We start from the raw sequence: 18,836 nt of genomic DNA, 5'->3' as shown, positions 1-18,836 counted from the left end.
CTTCCTGACTAGTACCTTGTATCCCACTTTGCTACAAACGATATAGAAAGGTCAAATTTCGTTAGATCAAATGTTCCAGCACGTACGATCAAGAGAAAATTAGACGGAATATCATTATGATCAGTGCATCAACGATTACTGTTATCGGAAGCTAGCTTTTCTTTGTATAGTTTACTTTTGTCTAAGGCTTTAAATCACTTATGCAAGAAGATCTCCATGGAATGGAATCGCACTAGCAACTAAGAGATTTTAGAGGATATAACGTACAAAGAAGCAGCTTCGAAAATAATATTAAACTACGGAAAGATTTCTGTTGTGAAGGATCTAAAGGTTCGGAATAAATGTAAATATGCAAGATAGTTAATCAGCGGACAAGGAAGGAATAAAGTTTGGGACGAAGTTTATTAAAGTACAGGAGGGTGTTATTCATCAAGTCAGTAAGGCCACGAGAGAGAGGAAATTTTTCTAAGTGCCTACAGCCCGGCATTGCTCAAGCACACTGAACTATTAACACGAACCAGCCGGTAGGCGTAAACATTTCGACACGGTTAGCCGGTCACTAGGAGTGGAGTGCGACAAATCACTTCTATGTGCAAGTGCGAACGAGCTCAACAGAAAAGTGTAAGCAAGTGCAGACCAACTTGCCTCCCTTACACTCGTAAAATTACGTAAGAAACACTAGGAGGACGCAATAATACCGATCAGGGATTTGACGAAGCAGTTATGATACTGAAACAAATTGACTACACCAATAGAGCAAAACTGAAGACCACTGGCGAGTCATAGTGAGCGAGACCTAATTGGTCATTACAAATGATGTCGTACAGCATAGCCGCTTCTCCGCGTTATTAATACTCCAACCCGCTGGCTGGTAAACAGTGAAACAGTGACAGTGACAGCTCAATAACACAGTACAGAAGAGGAGGAAAACAGAAAACAGAAAACATGACAAACTGTGAAAGAAATCAGTCACTGTAAAGAATAACATCAGGCAAAAACCACACCGTGTGGTTAAAAAGCCATAAACTAAAAGCCCTCAGAGGATGCAGTGAAACATGTATGGGATAAGAAACAAAATTGTGTTTAGCTAAAGGCGGAAACCATCCACAAACATATGTATTGTTAAAGCAAACACAGACAAAAGAGCTTCGACTACAAGATAATTATTGGTTGTACCCTTGTCACCTGAAGCGATTACCACTAATCATAGCCACGTGTGACCACGAACCAGCATCCAGTAAAGAAGCTGCCACCGGTGGACAGTCAACGATTCTACCGACACCGTTCCAGTTCGAGTCAGACGGCCTACCCAACAGCGGGCCAGGCATTCGACATCGCGGACAACACGGTCGGTGACCTAAGAAGGGCGGAGTACTCTCAACACAGCTTATGAGCCATATACTCACTAGCCGCAGTTATAACCTCATCTGTAGCACACGAAGAGACGAGACGCGTCTTCTCAACCAACGGGCGAGCAACTCACCACAATGCAAGCCACTGCTCTGCACTCTGGGCTCATGCAGCGACCTTCGGCAACACTAAGTTCGCTTCAGAATTCAGCAGATTCTGCTCTAGATTACGAAGCCACCAGCCGCCGCGGAAGACACAGTGACAAGATTTGTTCTGAGGAATAAGAGAAGTAATATTTAATCTCGTTTCATTGCATCTGACGTCGCCACAAGTTTTCCTCGTCCTCCATTCTGACGAATAGTAGAGATTTGCAGCCTAGGAATGGGTTACACCTACGTAGCTTGTCTAAACCTTCTGGAATTCTTTTAACAACAGTTCAAATATATTATATCGACTTTTCGTAATTCGTTGTAGTATCAGACTTTTGGCATGTCCTGTAGATTTATAACAATGTTTCGATGTTTTTTAGGAGCGTTTCTTATGCAAGGCTTTTATCTATTCTAGAGAAGTGAAGAGAAGCGAACAGAAAGCACAAAGTCCACATCTACATCTACAAACATACCCGCATATCATTCTACAGCATTACTGATAATCTGTCCTACTCCATCTGCATACGCGCAGAGGAAAAATGACTGTTAACGTGCATCTGTAAGCGTTCTGCTCTCTCTTACCGTCGCGATACCTTCGGAAGATGTATGATAGATGCGGCAGAACTGACGCACACTCTTCACCTCGAAGTTTTTCTCTTAAAAGAGAACGACGCCGCTGTCCTTCCACAGGTTCTCATTTAAGTTACCCGAGAATTTCTGTTACACTGTCGCAAGAGTGATGCCGACCTGTTCTCGAAATAGCGGCGCGCCTCTGAATTTGTTTTATGTCTCCTGTAATGAATACGCCTACGGACTCCAAACACTGGAATCATATTCTTACGTTGGAATTGCTGGGTCAAGTGTCGTATACGTGAGTTTTTGTTTACAGATGAACTACACTTTGAAAGGGACCTTCCAACAAATCAAAGTACCCATTCGGTTTCCCTGATAGTGAAATTATGTGATCGTCCCATCTGGTATGGGTTCTTACCCCTAAATACTTACACGATGTGCCGTGTTCCAAATATTCCACACGAAAATCGTAACCTTTTTCCACGAGGCTTCTAATCTTTGTCATGGGCATTACATTACGTTTCCCATTTTTACACAGAGCACCTAGTGGAAGCCGTGTCCGATCATTTCTGCCTTCTCGTCCACTGGTGAACACAACAGCATCGTCGCCACACTCTCTGCCGAGGTTAAGCTACAGCGCCAGACGAGTAGAGCGACCCGGCGAGGGGCAGAGGAAGGAAAAAGGAAAAATACGGGCCGCGTGGTGGCCACAAGTGGCGCTCATTGTGGGAAGGCAAGGAGAGAGCGGGGGCCGGCGTTATGGGCAGCAGCAAGTGCACGCATAAAAATATGATTTACATGCGGTCGGCCGTGGGGTCGCCAAGATGCGCGGAGCGGCGCGCACTGCCGCTATAAAAATTAATTCGCGTTATTCAAATTGAGCAGCATAACGATAATGCGGGCGGCTTCCGGCCGTGTGCGGAGGCGGCGGGGGCGGACCCGGGGCGCCTGCCCCCAGCGGGGGTCCGCGCTCTCAGCGCCGCGGCCGGAATAAAAAGAGCATTACCGGCGCTGGCGCTGCCGCCGGCGCTGGTGATTGCGTTAGGAGCAGGAAGGAAGGCCGGCGGGGGTGGCGGGGGCGGCGCCGGGGGGGCGGCGGGGGCGGCGCCGGGTCCCGGCCGGCCGCCAGCCGCACAGCTCTTCTCCCGGCTGCGGCTTACGCTACAACTGACCCACCGCCACACGTCTTCCTGCCGCGTGATTATCGAAACCGCGCCTTCTAGCCTGGGACTCTCTTTGCTTCAAATTCCTCTTCATAATTTAACCACACTGGCAAATGAGACGATTTATGCAGATAACCCTACATCTGCATTTCACCTTCCAAACGTTTCCCAATGCGTGGCAGAGGGTATTCTTAATGCACCTTACATTAATAACCTCTCATTTGCCTAATTTTATCTGCCGGGCGCTGAAGACTATTCGTGGTTTCTGTCGTGAAAGATCAGTCTTGAAGCCTTCTAAAGATGACATCTCAATATCTACGCCATCTTCGAATGCGTATTTCTCTAACACGATGTGGGCCGTCAAACAACGCTGTCAACATTCGCACAACCATTCTGTACTTATGCTCGGTCTCCCGTGCCGTCTGCACATGACAGGTATCCCACACAAGAGAAGAATATTCACGCATGGGCCGCACAAGTGTTTTATGTCCAATCTCTTTTGCACACAAACCGGACAGCAGTTTCCCAACATCCTGCCAATGAATCAAAGCTTGTGAATTCGCCATATATACAAGTGACCTACGTAGTTCCACTCCATATCCGTTTACAATGTTTCATATATATATATATATATATTCTTCATTGATATGACCATCTCTATTTGTCACTCATTACTTCTATAGTCGCCGGCCGCATTGACCGAGCGATTCTAGGCACTTCAGTCCGGAACCGCGCGACTGCTACGGCCGCAGGTTTGAATCCTGTCTCGGGCATGGATGTGTGTGCTGTCCTTCGGTTAGTTAGGTTTAAGTAGTTCTAAGTTCTAGGGGACTGATAACCTCAAATGTTAAGTCCCATAGTGCTCAGAGCCATTTGAACCATTTTTGAACTTCTATAGTCAAATGATATCAACTTACGTGTTTTTCGAAATGAACAGCTTTACATTTATGTTCGTGAAGAGGTAATTACAAGTTTACGCATCAGGTTGATATTATGTCAAAGTCTAACTGATTACTGCCAGAATTTTTGCCAGATGCAATTTGCTCATGGCAGTAAATAAGCTGACGTACAACCGAAACCACCCGCAAAGTCACCAATGCGTAACACGAACAGCAACGGTCCTGACACTGTGCCTTGGGACACACCAGATACTGCTTCACTGCCTGCACACGACTCCGCCTTGCTCCTTGTCGCCTGCAGCGCCGCGCAGTCCAGAAGGCCGGGAAATCGAGCGGCGTTCCGTGTCCAGCGGGCCCTGAATCTCGAGCGCCGTAAGACGGGGGCCAAGTTTAGTGGTCTCGGAAGCGCGCGCCATTGTGGGCCCTGGCCTGCTGGGCTTCCTGCCGCTGCTGTCCCTGCCGGCCGGCCCCGCCGCAACTCGCGCCGCTGCCAGCTTCCGCAGCGCTCCGTGTCGCCACCAAACTGAGCAAACTGCCTGCGCAGCCACAGGGCTCCAGCTCCCCCCTAAACACAGCCACTGGACTTAATTCCATTCTCGTGGTCTTACTAAGTGCAGGTAACAGTCTCCTCACTTGGGCCGCATCCACTTCTCGGAGGACTTATCTAGATCAATATATACCCATCAACATCTATCCAATCGGCTGCTACACAAGTATCGCGTCACTTGGCAGCTCACAATTGTATTGAATACCATTTACATTTGGACAAATATGCTGCTCAATTGATAAAATGCTCGATCAGCATTTCAAAGATTCGGGATCGAAGCAGCTGGCTACCAGGAGGCCTAAAGGAAACTGGTATACATCAAGATATGTTTCGGTTCACTTCCTATCAAGGAACGAGTGGTCACCAGGATTAAGGGTGGCACGGTCTCAAAGGTCCTGGCCATTGCTGGAGAGGTTAGGACACTGACCTGGAGATAAGTGCCTCTGCGATATCTCAATAGTTCTACTGGCAAATTCTACAGGGCTATTACAAATGATTGAAACGATTTCACAAATTCACTGTAGCTCCATTCATTGACATATCGTCACGACACACCACAGATACGTAGAAAAACTCATAAAGTTTTGTTCGGCTGAAGCCGCACTTCAGGTTCTGCCGCCAGAGCGCTCGAGAGCGCAGTGAGACAAAATGGCGACAGGAGCCGAGAGAGCGTATGTCGTGCTTGAAATGCACTCACATCAGTCAGTCATAACAGTGCAACGACACTTCAGGACGAAGTTCAACAAAGATCCACCAACTGCTAACTCGATTCGACGATGGTATGAGCAGTTTAAAGCTTCTGGATGCCTCTGTAAGGCGAAATCAACGGGTCGGCCTGCAGTGAGCGAAGAAACGGTTGAACGCGTGCGGACAAGTTTCACGCGTAGCCCGCGGAAGTCGACGAATAAAGCAAGCAGGCAGCTAAACGTACCACAGCAGACGGTTCGGAAAATCTTACGGAAAAGGCTAAAGCAGAAGCCTTACCGTTTACAATTGCTACAAGCCCTGACACTCGATGACAAAGTCAAACGCTTTGAATTGTCGGCGCGGTTGCAACAGCTCATGGAAGAGGATGCGTTCAGTGCGAAACTTGTTTCCAGTGATGAAGCAACATTTTGTCTTAATAGTGAAGTCAACAGACACAATGTGCGAATCTGGGCGGTAGAGAATCCTCACGCATTCGTGCAGCAAATTCGCATTTCACCAAAAGTTAACGTGTTTTGTGCAATCTCACGGCTTAAAGTTTACGGCCCCTTTTTCTTCTGCGAAAAAAACGTTACAGGACACGTGTATCTGGACATGCTGGAAAACTGGCTCATGCCACAACTGGAGACCGACAGCGCCGACTTAATCTTTCAACAGGATGGTGCTCCACCGCACTTCCATCATGATGTTCGGCATTTCTTAAACAGGAGATTGGAAAACCGATGGATCGGTCGTGGTGGAGATCATGATCAGAAATTCATGTCATGGCGTCCACGCTCTCCCGACTTAACCCCATTGGATTTCTTTCTGTGGGGTTATGTGAAAGTTTCAGTGTTTGAACCTCCTCTACCAAGAAACGGGCCAGAACTGCGAGCTCGCATGAACGATGCCTTCAAACTCATTGATGGGGACATGCTGCGCCGAGTGTGGGAGGAACTTGATTATCGGCTTGATGTCTGCCGAATCACTAAAGGGGCACATATCGAACATTTGTGAATACCTAAAAAAACTTTCTGACTTTTTGTATGTGTGTGCAAAGCATTGTGAAAATATCTCAAATAATAAAGTTATTGTAGAGCTGTGAAATCGCTTCAGTCATTTGTAATAACCCTGTACTTGCCTGTCCTCGAAGGTCCCTGGGCAACGCACCCTACTTGACCTTAAGCAGACGGGAGACGGTGAAAAATGAAAGACGAGTCTCCAACACTCCAGCTGGCTGAGGCAAACCCGGCGGAAAGACAGTGGCGCGACAAGGAGGCAGATTCCTCAACATGAAGCCTCACGCGGCCTCGGACAGGACCGAAGACACGTGTAGCAATCGGTGAATGACTAATCTTGAAAAATAAATAGTTCTAAAATGTTTCTCTGACACTCGTGGAGCCTTGCAGCCCCAGCCATTACGTTTACATGTTACAAAAACCAAACGGTACCGTAGCTCTAGTTAGCAGTTAAACGCTACGGATGCACGTTCACGAAACTTGTTGCGCGAGCTGGTTTCCAAGTCAAGAAAACGCACAAGCATTTTCCCAGTGGGGCCACAAGGACTCGAGACGTGTAAACCAGTCTCTATTTTCCGTATTTTTCCCAATACCGAAATAATTCTTTCAACGACGACTCGTTTGATACTAAGCGAGGTGCTCCACCTGACCTGCACTCGAAAGGACGGGTTCCAAATCCCTGCTGTTCGACCATCAACGCTTAGCTTTTCCGCGGATCCTCTAAACAGCTTAAATGAAATACTTCCATTGTAGAACACGGTCGATTTCCTTCCCCACACCGAGCTTGCATGCTGACTCTAATGATCTCGTCGTCGACGCTAAATTCTAAGCTTTCTTTCTGTGTCAGAGGCAGTATGAAGCACTCACACGGTAACATTGCAGGACAAGTGTTGATGGTGTATGATCGTCGAGGAAAACATTGGACCGTAAGATAGGTTCTTTGTGAATTACTTGAGCCTTGTACTGGAGGCTGTTGCGTTGGCGTCTGCGTCCATTCCCCGGCCACGTGCTGAACTTTGGGATATGATTATCGTCCTATAATCCATTAACAATCTCACTCTATGAAACTTACTGGCAGATTAAAACTGTGTGCCCGACCGAGACTCGAACTCGGGACCTTTGCCTTTCGCGGGCAAGTGCTCTACCAACTGAGCTACCGGAGCACGACTCACGCCCGGTACTCACAGCTTTACTTCTGCCAGTACCTCGTCTCCTACCTTCCAAACTTTACACAAGCTCTCCTGCGTGGTAGAGCGCTTGCCCGCGAAAGGCAAAGGTCCCGAGTTCGAGTCTCGGTCGGGCACACAGTTTTAATCTGCCAGGAAGTTTCATATCAGCGCACACTCCGCTGCAGAGTGTAAATCTCATTCTGGAATCTCACTCTATATTATTCAATGCAAGCAGAAGAAAAAATATTCACCACAGATTTGACACTGCGGAGTAACTAGTCGTAATGTTCGCTACACTTTCATTCGTGACAGAATATCCCGTTTTTCTCGCCTGTCTATCGCCGTTTAAGTGTGAATATCCTAACAGCAACAAGGTGAAAGACAGCCAAGCTCCTAGTAGACAATGTGGCGAACCAAACTGCTCTGCACACATGTCACTCCTTTTATGGGGAACAAAACTTTAATGGCAATATCACAAATCAATAAGTGGTTCTGTTTTTACGCAAAAGAAACGCCTTTTTCTCATCGTACCTACACTCCTGGAAATTGAAATAAGAACACCGTGAATTCATTGTCCCAGGAAGGGGAAACTTTATTGACACATTTCTGGGGTCAGATACATCACATGATCACACTGACAGAACCACAGGCACATAGACACAGGCAACAGAGCATGCACAATGTCGGCACTAGTACAGTGTATATCCAACTTTCGCAGCAATGCAGGCTGCTATTCTCCCATGGAGACGATCGTAGAGATGCTCGATGTAGTCCTGTGGAACGGCTTGCCATGCCATTTCCACCTGACGCCTCAGTTGGACCAGCGTTCGTGCTGGACGTGCAGACCGCGTGAGACGACGCTTCATCCAGTCCCAAACATGCTCAATGGGGGACAGATCCGGAGATCTTGCTGGCCAGGGTAGTTGACTTACACCTTCTAGAGCACGTTGGGTGGCACGGGATACATGCGGACGTGCATTGTCCTGTTGGAACAGCAAGTTCCCTTGCCGGTCTAGGAATGGTAGAACGATGGGTTCGATGACGGTTTGGATGTACCGTGCACTATTCAGTGTCCCCTCGACGATCACCGGTGGTGTACGGCCAGTGTAGGAGATCGCTCCCCACACCATGATGCCGGGTGTTGGCCCTGTGTGCCTCGGTCGTATGCAGTCCTGATTGTGGCGCTCATCTGCACGGCGCCAAACACGCATACGACCATCATTGGCACCAACGCAGAAGCGACTCTCATCGCTGAAGACGACACGTCTCAATTCGTCCCTCCATTCACGCCTGTCGCGACACTACTGGAGGCGGGCTGCACGATGTTGGGGCGTGAGCGGAAGACGGCCTAACGGTGTGCGGGACCGTAGCCCAGCTTCATGGAGACGGTTGCGAATGGTCCTCGCCGATTCCCCAGGAGCAACAGTGCCCCTAATTTGCTGGGAAGTGGCGGTGCGGTCCCCTACGGCACTGCGTAGGGTCCTACTGTCTTGGCGTGCATCCGTGCGTCGCTGCGGTCCGGTCCCAGGTCGACGGGCATGTGCACCTTCCGCCGACCACTGGCGACAACATCGATGTACTGTGGAGACCTCACGCCCCACGTGTTGAGCAATTCGGCGGTACGTCCACCCGGCCTCCCGCATGCCCACTATACGCCCTCGCTCAAAGTCCGTCAACTGCACATACGGTTCACGTCCACGCTGTCGCGGCATGCTACCAGTGTTAAAGACTGCGATGGAGCTCCGTATGCCACGGCAAACTGGCTGACACTGACGGCGGCGGTGCACAAATGCTGCGCAACTAGCGCCATTCGACGGCCAACACCGCGGTTCCTGGTGTGTCCGCTGTGCCGTGCGTGTGATCATTGCTTGTACAGCCCTCTCGCAGTGTCCGGAGCAAGTATGGTGGGTCTGACACACCGGTGTCAATGTGTTCTTTGTTCCATTTCCAGGAGTGTATATATACTACCGACATAACGCAGATGATATCGTAATTACGTAGTGATTGAGCGATGCAGAACGGACAATACCCAGTGCGACTTGTGACGTTCATCTCTCAATTGCAACTAACTGTTGCAGGCTGTCGAACAACAAAGAATACACGTCAGAACGGTTCAGGCAGTTTTTCGGTAGCACTTGAAATTCCTTTATTCTATCACTCTGTATGTCTTACGACAGTTTTTCGTACAACTGTTACATTAGTAATGTGCATGCTTTCATAATGTGTCGTACAACTTCGTGAGTACAGTGTCGGTTAGGGAAGAAGCAGGTTGTTTCGAGATAAAGAGTCAAGTGATGTAATTAAGAGAGTGATAAACTCAGATTGTGTGGAGAGGAAGCGCGGCGGTGCGTATGTTTGATGATTCACGTGGCGGTCGGGACGCTGTCGGCGGGTCGCAAAATTGATGACAAGGGATGATGACACGAGGCCATCAGCGGCGGGTTTCACGGCTCGGCGCGCTCCATCATTAAGCCATCAGACGCTGCAGCTCCCGGGGCCGACTCCAGACAAAACGCTGGACACGGGGACGCGCCGCAATAGCAGCTGCTACAACTTTGAGCTGCCGCCTCCCACACGGCCTCCCAGGCAGAGAGGGGGAGAGGGAGAGAGAGAATGAGAGAGAGAGCGGAGGGGGCTGAGAGGAGGGGGGCGACGTATACTACGTAGCGGGAGGAAGAAATCTGTCGTTACAGCGTAGTAGCAGACTGATGTTGCGAGCACACTTTGCGAGCCGTGCCGTGCAGCCACACTCATCTTGTTGGCGCCTCTTCGAGGAGTTATGCATTCCGACTGCACCTTCGCATTTAGTTCAGGAACAGCTGCGTAAGGCTGAAGGCTCTTATTTCGTGGACAAGTTCATACGGTTTCCGGCTACTGAAACTAGTACGCAGAGGAGCACGTAATTTTCTTATGTCGGTATCTACTATATCAGCCGAGATACTGAGACACTGCATGTTTTTAAACGTATCATTCTATCGTCTTTCGTGCGTGCATCCAGCACAGCAACGTTTCTTCTTCAAGCAACACATGATTTTAAGGACTTTTTAATGTAATTTTTAACAACATTCGAAAGCTCTCAGACTGGAATGTTCCAACGCTCACATTAACAAGCGGCACATCAACAGTTATATTAAAAAAGGTGTACGGCAGGATGTGGTCTTTCGCCCCTATCGTTCAATCTATACATCGACAGAAACAATTACGGAAATAAAAGAAAGGTTCAAGAGTGTAATTAAAATTCAAGGTGAAATGATATCAATGATAACGATTCGCTGATGATATACCTATCCTCAGTGAAAGTAAAGAAGAATTACAGAATGGAACGATCAGTCTAATGTGTACAGAATGTGGACTGGGAGTAAATCGAAGTAACGAGAAGTAGCAGAAATGAGAACATACGGATTGTGATCTTGAAGTAGATGAAGTTAAGGAATTCTGCTACCTAGGCAGCATAATAACCAATAACAGACGGAGTAAGGGGGACATAAAAAGCAGACTAGCACTGGCAAAAAGAGTATTTCTCGTCAATAGCTGTCTACTAGTATCAAACATAAGCCTTAATTTGAGGAAGAAAATCTTGAGAATGTACATTTGGAGCACTGTTTTTCATGCTCAAGACTGCGACAAAACTGAAAAAGAGGAGAATCGAAGCACCTGAGATGTGGTGCTACAGAAGAATGCTGAAAATTAGGTAGACTGACAAGGTATGTAATGAGGACGTTCTACTCAGAACCGTCGAGGAAAGGAATATACGGAAAACAGCGACAAGAAGAAGAGATAGGATGGCAGGACATCTGTAAAGGAATCACGGAATAACTTCCATGGTACTACAGGGAGCTGTAGAGGGTGAAAACTGTAGAGGAAAACAGGGACTGGAATACATCCAGCAAATAACCGAGGTCGTAGGTTCCAAGTGCTACTCTGAGATGGAGGGCTTGGCACAGGAGAGGACTTGTGGGGGTCGCACCAAACCAGTCAGAAGTCAGATGACCCAACAAAGAAGAAATCTGTGTACTCGTTCTCGACGGGTTTCGATATCTGGAATTGTGCACGGAATAAAAAGTGTATTTTGTTTTACGCGACTAATCCTGTATATTCGCTGATGAAATGCGTCTTTATCAAAGCGTTACGGTTATAGATGAATACCAGTGTCTACTGATAAAAGACTGGAAGAAAAACCAATCGTCATTACACACTGTTTAAAGATATCGGCGGCTGCTCGAAAGCCACTAGAAGTCCTTGATAATTTACCCAGCAATGTCTGATAGAACCCTAGTCTCAAATCTCTATTAATTAAAATGGGTAATATGGAGTATATAAGAGTAAATTATTTATTTTATTATTAAGTTTGAATTAATACCCGAAGACTACAGCCGGGTGACTGAGTGACGAACAAGACTAGATAATGAGGTGCGGGATTCAGCAGCAGCTGTAACAAAGACAGGTGATGATGATGATGATGATGATGATGATGATAATGATGATAATGATAATGATATGTGTGTTTCGCTAGAAACACGAATACCGTCAGAGGTTAATAGTGGTGTTTTATAAATTTAAGCCGTTTTGTTATTTAATGTTGTTATAACGACAAACAAATCACAAACACGAAAACCTGTAAACCAACAAGTTCCGCATAATTACCCTAGATTTCGTGCAAGCGGTATATGGAACATCTGGTTAGCAAATTAGTGAGTATTTCTTTCTCGTGGCGCTTACACAGACAGATCTCGAGGTATGTAAAGCAGATACGCTATGAAGTTCGGAGTCTCCCCGTATTCATATTTTTTTTACTGGCGTCGTAATAAAAGGAAGCTGTTTGATGTGGTTACCTAAAGACTGGCTCATCAGCTTTCGGGATAAGGGGCACAGAAAACATGAAACCGCGAACTCTCCAGTGTAGTGCGAGTGAACCAACAGCGGAAATCTGTCGCGGAAATTTTCGAGCCCGGCCTTAGCTGACTACGACTGAGCGAGTGTCGGTTGCGGCCATTTTGAGGTCGTCGGCAGAAGAGTTGCGGATGGGCACAACAGCTCAGCGTGCGGGTGACGTGGCGGATGTGCGCCGGAGCAGTCGGGCCGACTCCTTTCACGAGGCCCTTTAGTGACAGGCGGGTAAAGGCTACAGGACTACGAGTCTGATCGCAGAAGACGCAGCTATGAACAGGGAGGTGACGCCGTTACAAACTTGTTCCAGAATGCAGAGAGATTTGCAAATGATGCACACATTAACAGCTGACCTTGAAGATAAAGAAACGCGGGCGATCGGTCGCTGGACAGACCGAAGAGTCCTAAAGAGTAATTTACGCACTATAAACGTCGGTTATAAATACCCGCCAGTGTAGCCGAGAGCGCTAACGCGCTGCTTCCTGGACTCGGGTAGGCGCGCCGGCCCCGGATCGAACCCGCCCGGCGGATTAACGACGAGGGCCGGTGTGCCGGCCAGCCTAGATGTGGTTTTTAGGCGGTTTTCCACATCCCGCTAGCTGAATACCGGGCTGGTCCCCACGTTCCGCCTCAGTTACACGCGTTGCAGACATTTGAAACATGTTCACACTATTTCACGATTTACTCTAGATGCAGACAGCTGGGGTACACTGATTCCATTCCTGAGGGGTACGGGGTGGTGGCAGGAAGGGCATCCGGCCACCTCTAAAACTAACCTTGCCAAATCCGTTTTAACCACGCCGCCCCTGCGCTCGCTGCGGGTCTATTGCGTAAGCGGAAGAAGAAGAAGAAACGTCGGTTATAAATGCCTCGCTCGAACAATTCCTGTGTTTTATTCGCCAGTGTGGGATCAGTAAGAAGTTTGACTGACGAAACAGATAAGGCCGGCCGCAGGTTCGAATCCTGCCTCGGGCATGGATGTGTGTGATCTCCTTAGGTTAGTTAGGTTTAAGTAGTTCAAAGTTCTAGGGGACTGATGACCTCAGATGTTAAGTCCCATAGTGCTCAGAGCCATTTGAACCATTTTGAAATAGATAAACAAGATACTAAAAATGGGTACACGGTTCGGCTGGTTCAAATGGCTCTGAGCACTATGGGACTTAACATCTGTGGTCATCAGTCCCCTAGAACTTAGAACTAATTGAACCTAACTAACCTAAGGATACCACACACATCCATGCCCGAGGCAGGATTCGAACCTGCGACCGTAACGGTCACGCGGTTCGAGACTGTAGCGCCTAGAACCGCACGGCCACACCGGCCGGTGCTACACGGTTCGTCACGAGTTGTTTTGTCAGTAGAAGAGAGTGTCGGATACACTCAACAAGCCAGTGTGGGACACGTTAGAAGGGCAACGTTGTGCATCGCGGAGACGAAACAGCGAGACTCTCCACATACTAGAACGGGCCACATTACTTCTTCTAACAAGTACCTCGCGTAATGAGCTCGATGCTAAAACTGGACAGTAGGAACAGCTCTGTATGAGCCCGAGTTCGTCCTTCCCACTTAACGCGAATGGAACAGGAAGGGGAAATACATACTGTAGAACTGTGAACCCCCTGCGACGCAGCGTGACGTGGCCCGCCGAGCGTAGTACGAGGCAGACTGCGTCCGCTGTTTGAGTGAGCTCGTGGAACGCGACGCCCGGAGTGGCTCGCCGCACGCCTGCAGTGGAGCGGGCAGGGCGGGGGAGGGTGGGTGGGTGGCGGCCGCGTGGCCCACAATGGCCGATCCATCATCGCGGCTAAAAAGAGGCGCCCGGGAGCGGCGGCGGCAGCGGCGAGCGGCGCGTGGCGCGACACACAATTCGCATCAGCCGCCGCCACCGCCCTTTGTGGCCGGCCGCGCATTTACATCTGGAGCGAAGACGGCCACGCGCTTTCTTCATTTGCCGCACCACACTGGCTGACACTCCACTTTATCCCCGAGGAGGAGAACTGATGCGGGTGGTGTGTCACGGTGGCCCCAAATCGCCCTCGTAGAAAAACAATAGCGTAGTTCCTCGGGGGGCCGGTTCTCGGACCACCCCCACTTGCTGTTCGTACAAGTAGCGAGCGAGGTGATGCATTGGTCAAAGGCAATACTTGTGAATCTGTATTTTCGCTTAGGTGCGAACTGCGTGAGGTCAGCTCCTCACTGTGTGTCGTCCACTGGTAATTCGATAAATACTGAATGAAATACAGTGTAAAGTGTTGGACTAAAGAAAGGGCGTGTGACAGAGACAGTAACATCACAGAACTTCGAAAGTAATATAATGTGTTAACTTTTGTTCGCTCTGATTCGGCTGCTGGGCTCGAGAGAGAGAGAGAGAGAGAGAGAGAGAGAGAGAGAGCATCTCTGTACTAGCGTATCTCATGAAACGAAGCAGTATCTGTCATGTAAGCGTGTTCGGATAATACGTCAACTGTTAATTTCAAGTTGTCATGGTTTCCTTTACCTTCACTTCCCTCCTGTGATATGGAATTGAATAATAAGAATTTTTCTAGCTTTGCAAAGCTTTGCCCCAAAAGCATTGTTGGTTAGCGACCATCAGCCGCCATTACGCCACAACAACTTAACAGCAAATATTACGGGCTTTATTCAATAAATAAAGAAGCACTACCTATGTTATTTAAGAGAGAAAGCTATACCGATCGGTTTTTGACAGAATATTAACTGAAATAATTTCTTTGATGAGAATACGTATTGCTCCGATCTGGTTACTCTTACTACGAAATAAATTTGTAAAAATGCCTCTGAAAGAACCTATATGATAAACTAATGGGTTAATGACCCATTTGAAAGCATAAAGTATTATTTTTCAGTCAAAGGTCAGCCTATGTTCCCTACAAATTTCTTTAGTTACGTAGCTGTGTTGTACTGGTGGCTTCTCCCATAGAGCGAATGGTTATGTCGTGCAAAGCATAGCGCTTATTACGCGCAGTGAGTAATAGCATTGGGCACGCGATTTACTTGCAAACAATGTCGCACATATTAACAACTTTTCGCCTGCGTAACGAATGATTATTATTCTTGGCTGTTGCTAACTCCCCGTAGCTACGTATACTTTTATCATAACTTGACGCACCTAATATTATCACGACCAGCACTGGTTGAGTGTGTGAAAAAGGAGGAGAAACGGGAAGCGACCAGTACAGCTGCTACCGAAGCAACCTTTTGTCATTGATATCCTCACAGCAGAACGTGTTGCTCCATCTGCCCTTAACAACGTGACTTGAGATGGGAGATCGACTCACCATTATGAATCCTAAACGAAACGCAAGTTCACGGAGCACCAACACAAATATTCGCTACACAATTTTTAAAATATCAAAATACAACCTTTAGTACAGTGAAATCCGCGACAATTACGCACCCACTTCACAGTGAAAATTGGGGTGCTCTGTGGTTTTCATGTGATTCGTAAAATAAAGCAAGGCGTCCGAGGACCATCATTACGAAAAAAAATGGTACAAATGGCTCTGAGCACTATGGGACAGCAGAGGTCATCAGTCCCCTAGAACTTAGAACTACTTATACCTAACTAACCTAAGGACATCACACACATCCATGCCCGAGGCAGGATTCGAACTTGCGACCGTAGCAGTCGCGCGGTTCCGGACTGAAGCGCCCAGAACCGCTCGCCCTCCGCGGCCGGCCGGACCATCATTACGGCTCCGGTGTAAAAATCTAGACGATGGTGACGACTTGGCTGCCTCCGTGACGGCTCCATGAAACTTGTTCATACAGTGCCCACGTACCAAGTGACTATATCGAAAAATGACGAAAAGAAGAAATTGCACGATAGCTTTCTGTGCTTCGTTTACGAAAATATTCCAGTTCAGTAACGTAGTGCCCATGGAGGCACAACTACGCTGGGTCAGGCTTCGATCCCTTGACAGCCTAGCACCTGAACGATTTCCATCCAAGTTGTTTTGTCTATGGGAACAATGAGATGCAGTATCGTGGTTCCAATTACATCTCATACGTTACGTCCCTCATCCCCAGCTCGGGACGAAGTCGTCCGTGGCAGATTACCTGACACTGGTGAGCGCTCAAGCAGAAAGAGCGTCCTCGGCGTCCAGGTGTCCAGAAGCGCAGTGGCCGCGGGGGAGCGTCCAGCGTCCAGAAGGCGGCCGAGGCGGCTTTTGTGCCGGCCGGCCGGCCCAGCACAATACATCGGGGCCAGGTGCGGCCGCTGCCTTATGGACTCCTCCCGACTCACTCCATTCGCACCCTCGCGCCGCCCTCACAATGGGCCAACCCCCCCGTCCTCTCGCTGCCCCGTCTGACTTCTGCCGCCGGACTCTACACTTGGAGTGGCTGTCCGGATCCCAGAATGCGAGCCGTAATCTACCGCCTCTGGAATCAAACCAATTCCAGGGCAGCACACTCGCTAACCGGATACAGGCGGAGAAACGTATCGTGTCTGCTTAGGCCTCTGACACGTACTACCAGTCCCATTCCAGGCGCGGGATACCTCACCACTCTTTTGTGGCCAGATACAGTCCTCTGCAGAAAAACCCCAGTGCCTCTTTAAAGTATACCATTCGTAAATCTACAGTGTAGAAACCAGACTGTACGCTTTAACCATTCACAATTTATTTCATAAAGATTCCTTTCGAGTTATAGGAAACATGCACCTGAAGAGGCTTCACACGATATTAAACTGTCACTGGTTACAGTGTACTGTCTGCTTTTCTATAGTGTTCTCCCACACAATCCTGCTATGTGTACTCCCAAACTCACTGCCTGCAGTAAACAGAAAGTCATTCGAAGAGATTCGCAGAAGCTGATTTCGTTTCCACGGTTACAATATCGTTTCTTGCGCAAGTAACATATGCGATATCTACTAACGCCCTAGTGTAAATATAATTCTCTCAGTGACAAGTCCTTCTACAGGAAGAGCAGAATAGCAGTCAGAAGATGCATTTACAACAAAATTATGCCGAAATTTTAAGTTGTACTGTATACAAGAAGTAAATTCAACGAAGAACCAAACAATCACAAGTGGTCAAATGCATCAAGCGGAAATGTTATAACTGAAAGTACCTGTTCGACGCGCGTTTTCGCATTGGTACCCTCACCACAAAGTCTCTAGGTATAGATCTGCTTACATTTCCGAACCGTAATTACCGTATGCAATGTGGAGTCAGTAGCGTCAGTCAGCCGTTCACCTCAGTAATTGTTTCTTTCGACAGCTCCAGTCGCGAAGAATGAGCTTCATTAACGCCCAACACAGTTGTATCTGGTAAACGCGCTCCCTTATGGGCATAGGGAGCAAAGTGTAAAATGCTGAAGGTCCTTGTATTAAAGACAGAAATATGCAGGAATAATGGAGATTCTGATGGATTTTCGCATACCTTATCGCTCACGCTATAGTAAAAGCCATGACGAACAGCTGAGTTAAACGTGTATCTTTGCCTTACATCAACAGCACGACAGACGGACAGAGGAGATAAATCACAAGACAGACTTGCATTCAACAAGAGACATAACTTCTTCCTCCTTTTCACGCTCGTTTTAACATATCATACGTTGGTGGCGCCGAACTTCACGGCAGCGCAGCGTGGTGTCTCCACTCTGCTGCTATCACAACGAATATTACGGAGAGCGTCACTTACAGCTCCGGCATACGATGAGCAAGAGTTTATACTTGAGATTCATGATAAGTTTCACTATCTCACGTTAGTCAATGTATCCTCAGATCTTTAGGATTCTTCGGTTCTTGATTTAGACAAACAGTCACTACAATCGTCATATAGTCAGATTACAATACATTTCAGAGAAGGGAAATTATTAAACTACTCCAACTCGTCGACTAACTTTGACAACTGGTAGTCTTAGCTTTGCAATTCTCACCGGAAAGTATGCCTTTGTAACGTTGATACTTTCACAATTGTTTAGCATGCACAATTCAAATTCATTAACGACTATAAGAGTGGGTGCCCTGTAAGATATACACCATGTGATCAAAAGTATCCGTAAACCTGGCTCAAAATGACTTACAACTTCGTGGCGCCCTCCATCGGTAATCCTGGAATTCAGTATGGTATTGGCCCACCCTTAGCCTTACTAACAGCTTCCACTCTCGAAGGCATACGTTCATTCAGGTGCTGAAAGGTTTCTTGGGTAATGACAGCCCATTCTTCACGGAGTGCTGCACAGAGGAGAGGTATCGATGTCGGTCGGTGAGGCCTGGCACGACGTCGGCGTTCCAAAACATCCGAAAAGTGTTCTATAGGGTTTAGGTCAAGGCTCTGTGCAGGCCAGTCCATTACAGGGATGTTATTGTCGTGTAACCACTCCGCCACAGTCCGTGCATTATGAACAGGTGCTCGATCGTGTTGAAAGATG

At 47.9% G+C, this 18,836-nt stretch overlaps 1 protein-coding gene and 1 non-coding gene across 5 annotated transcripts in view; both read right to left on the bottom strand.

The window, feature by feature from the left end:
• LOC124781819 (paired box protein Pax-5-like) overlaps positions 1-18,836 on the bottom strand; it is a 278,178-nt gene that overhangs the window by 138,235 nt on the left and 121,107 nt on the right. The gene's annotated exons all lie outside the window — the stretch shown is intronic.
• On the bottom strand, positions 7,474-7,548 carry Trnas-cga. Its single transcript has one exon. It is a non-coding gene; the product is annotated as a tRNA-Ser (tRNA).

Source organism: Schistocerca piceifrons, chromosome 1 (assembly GCF_021461385.2).
Source record: "Schistocerca piceifrons isolate TAMUIC-IGC-003096 chromosome 1, iqSchPice1.1, whole genome shotgun sequence".
Lineage (NCBI taxonomy): Eukaryota > Metazoa > Arthropoda > Insecta > Orthoptera > Acrididae > Schistocerca > Schistocerca piceifrons.
This window is presented reverse-complemented; position numbering and strand designations above follow the sequence as displayed.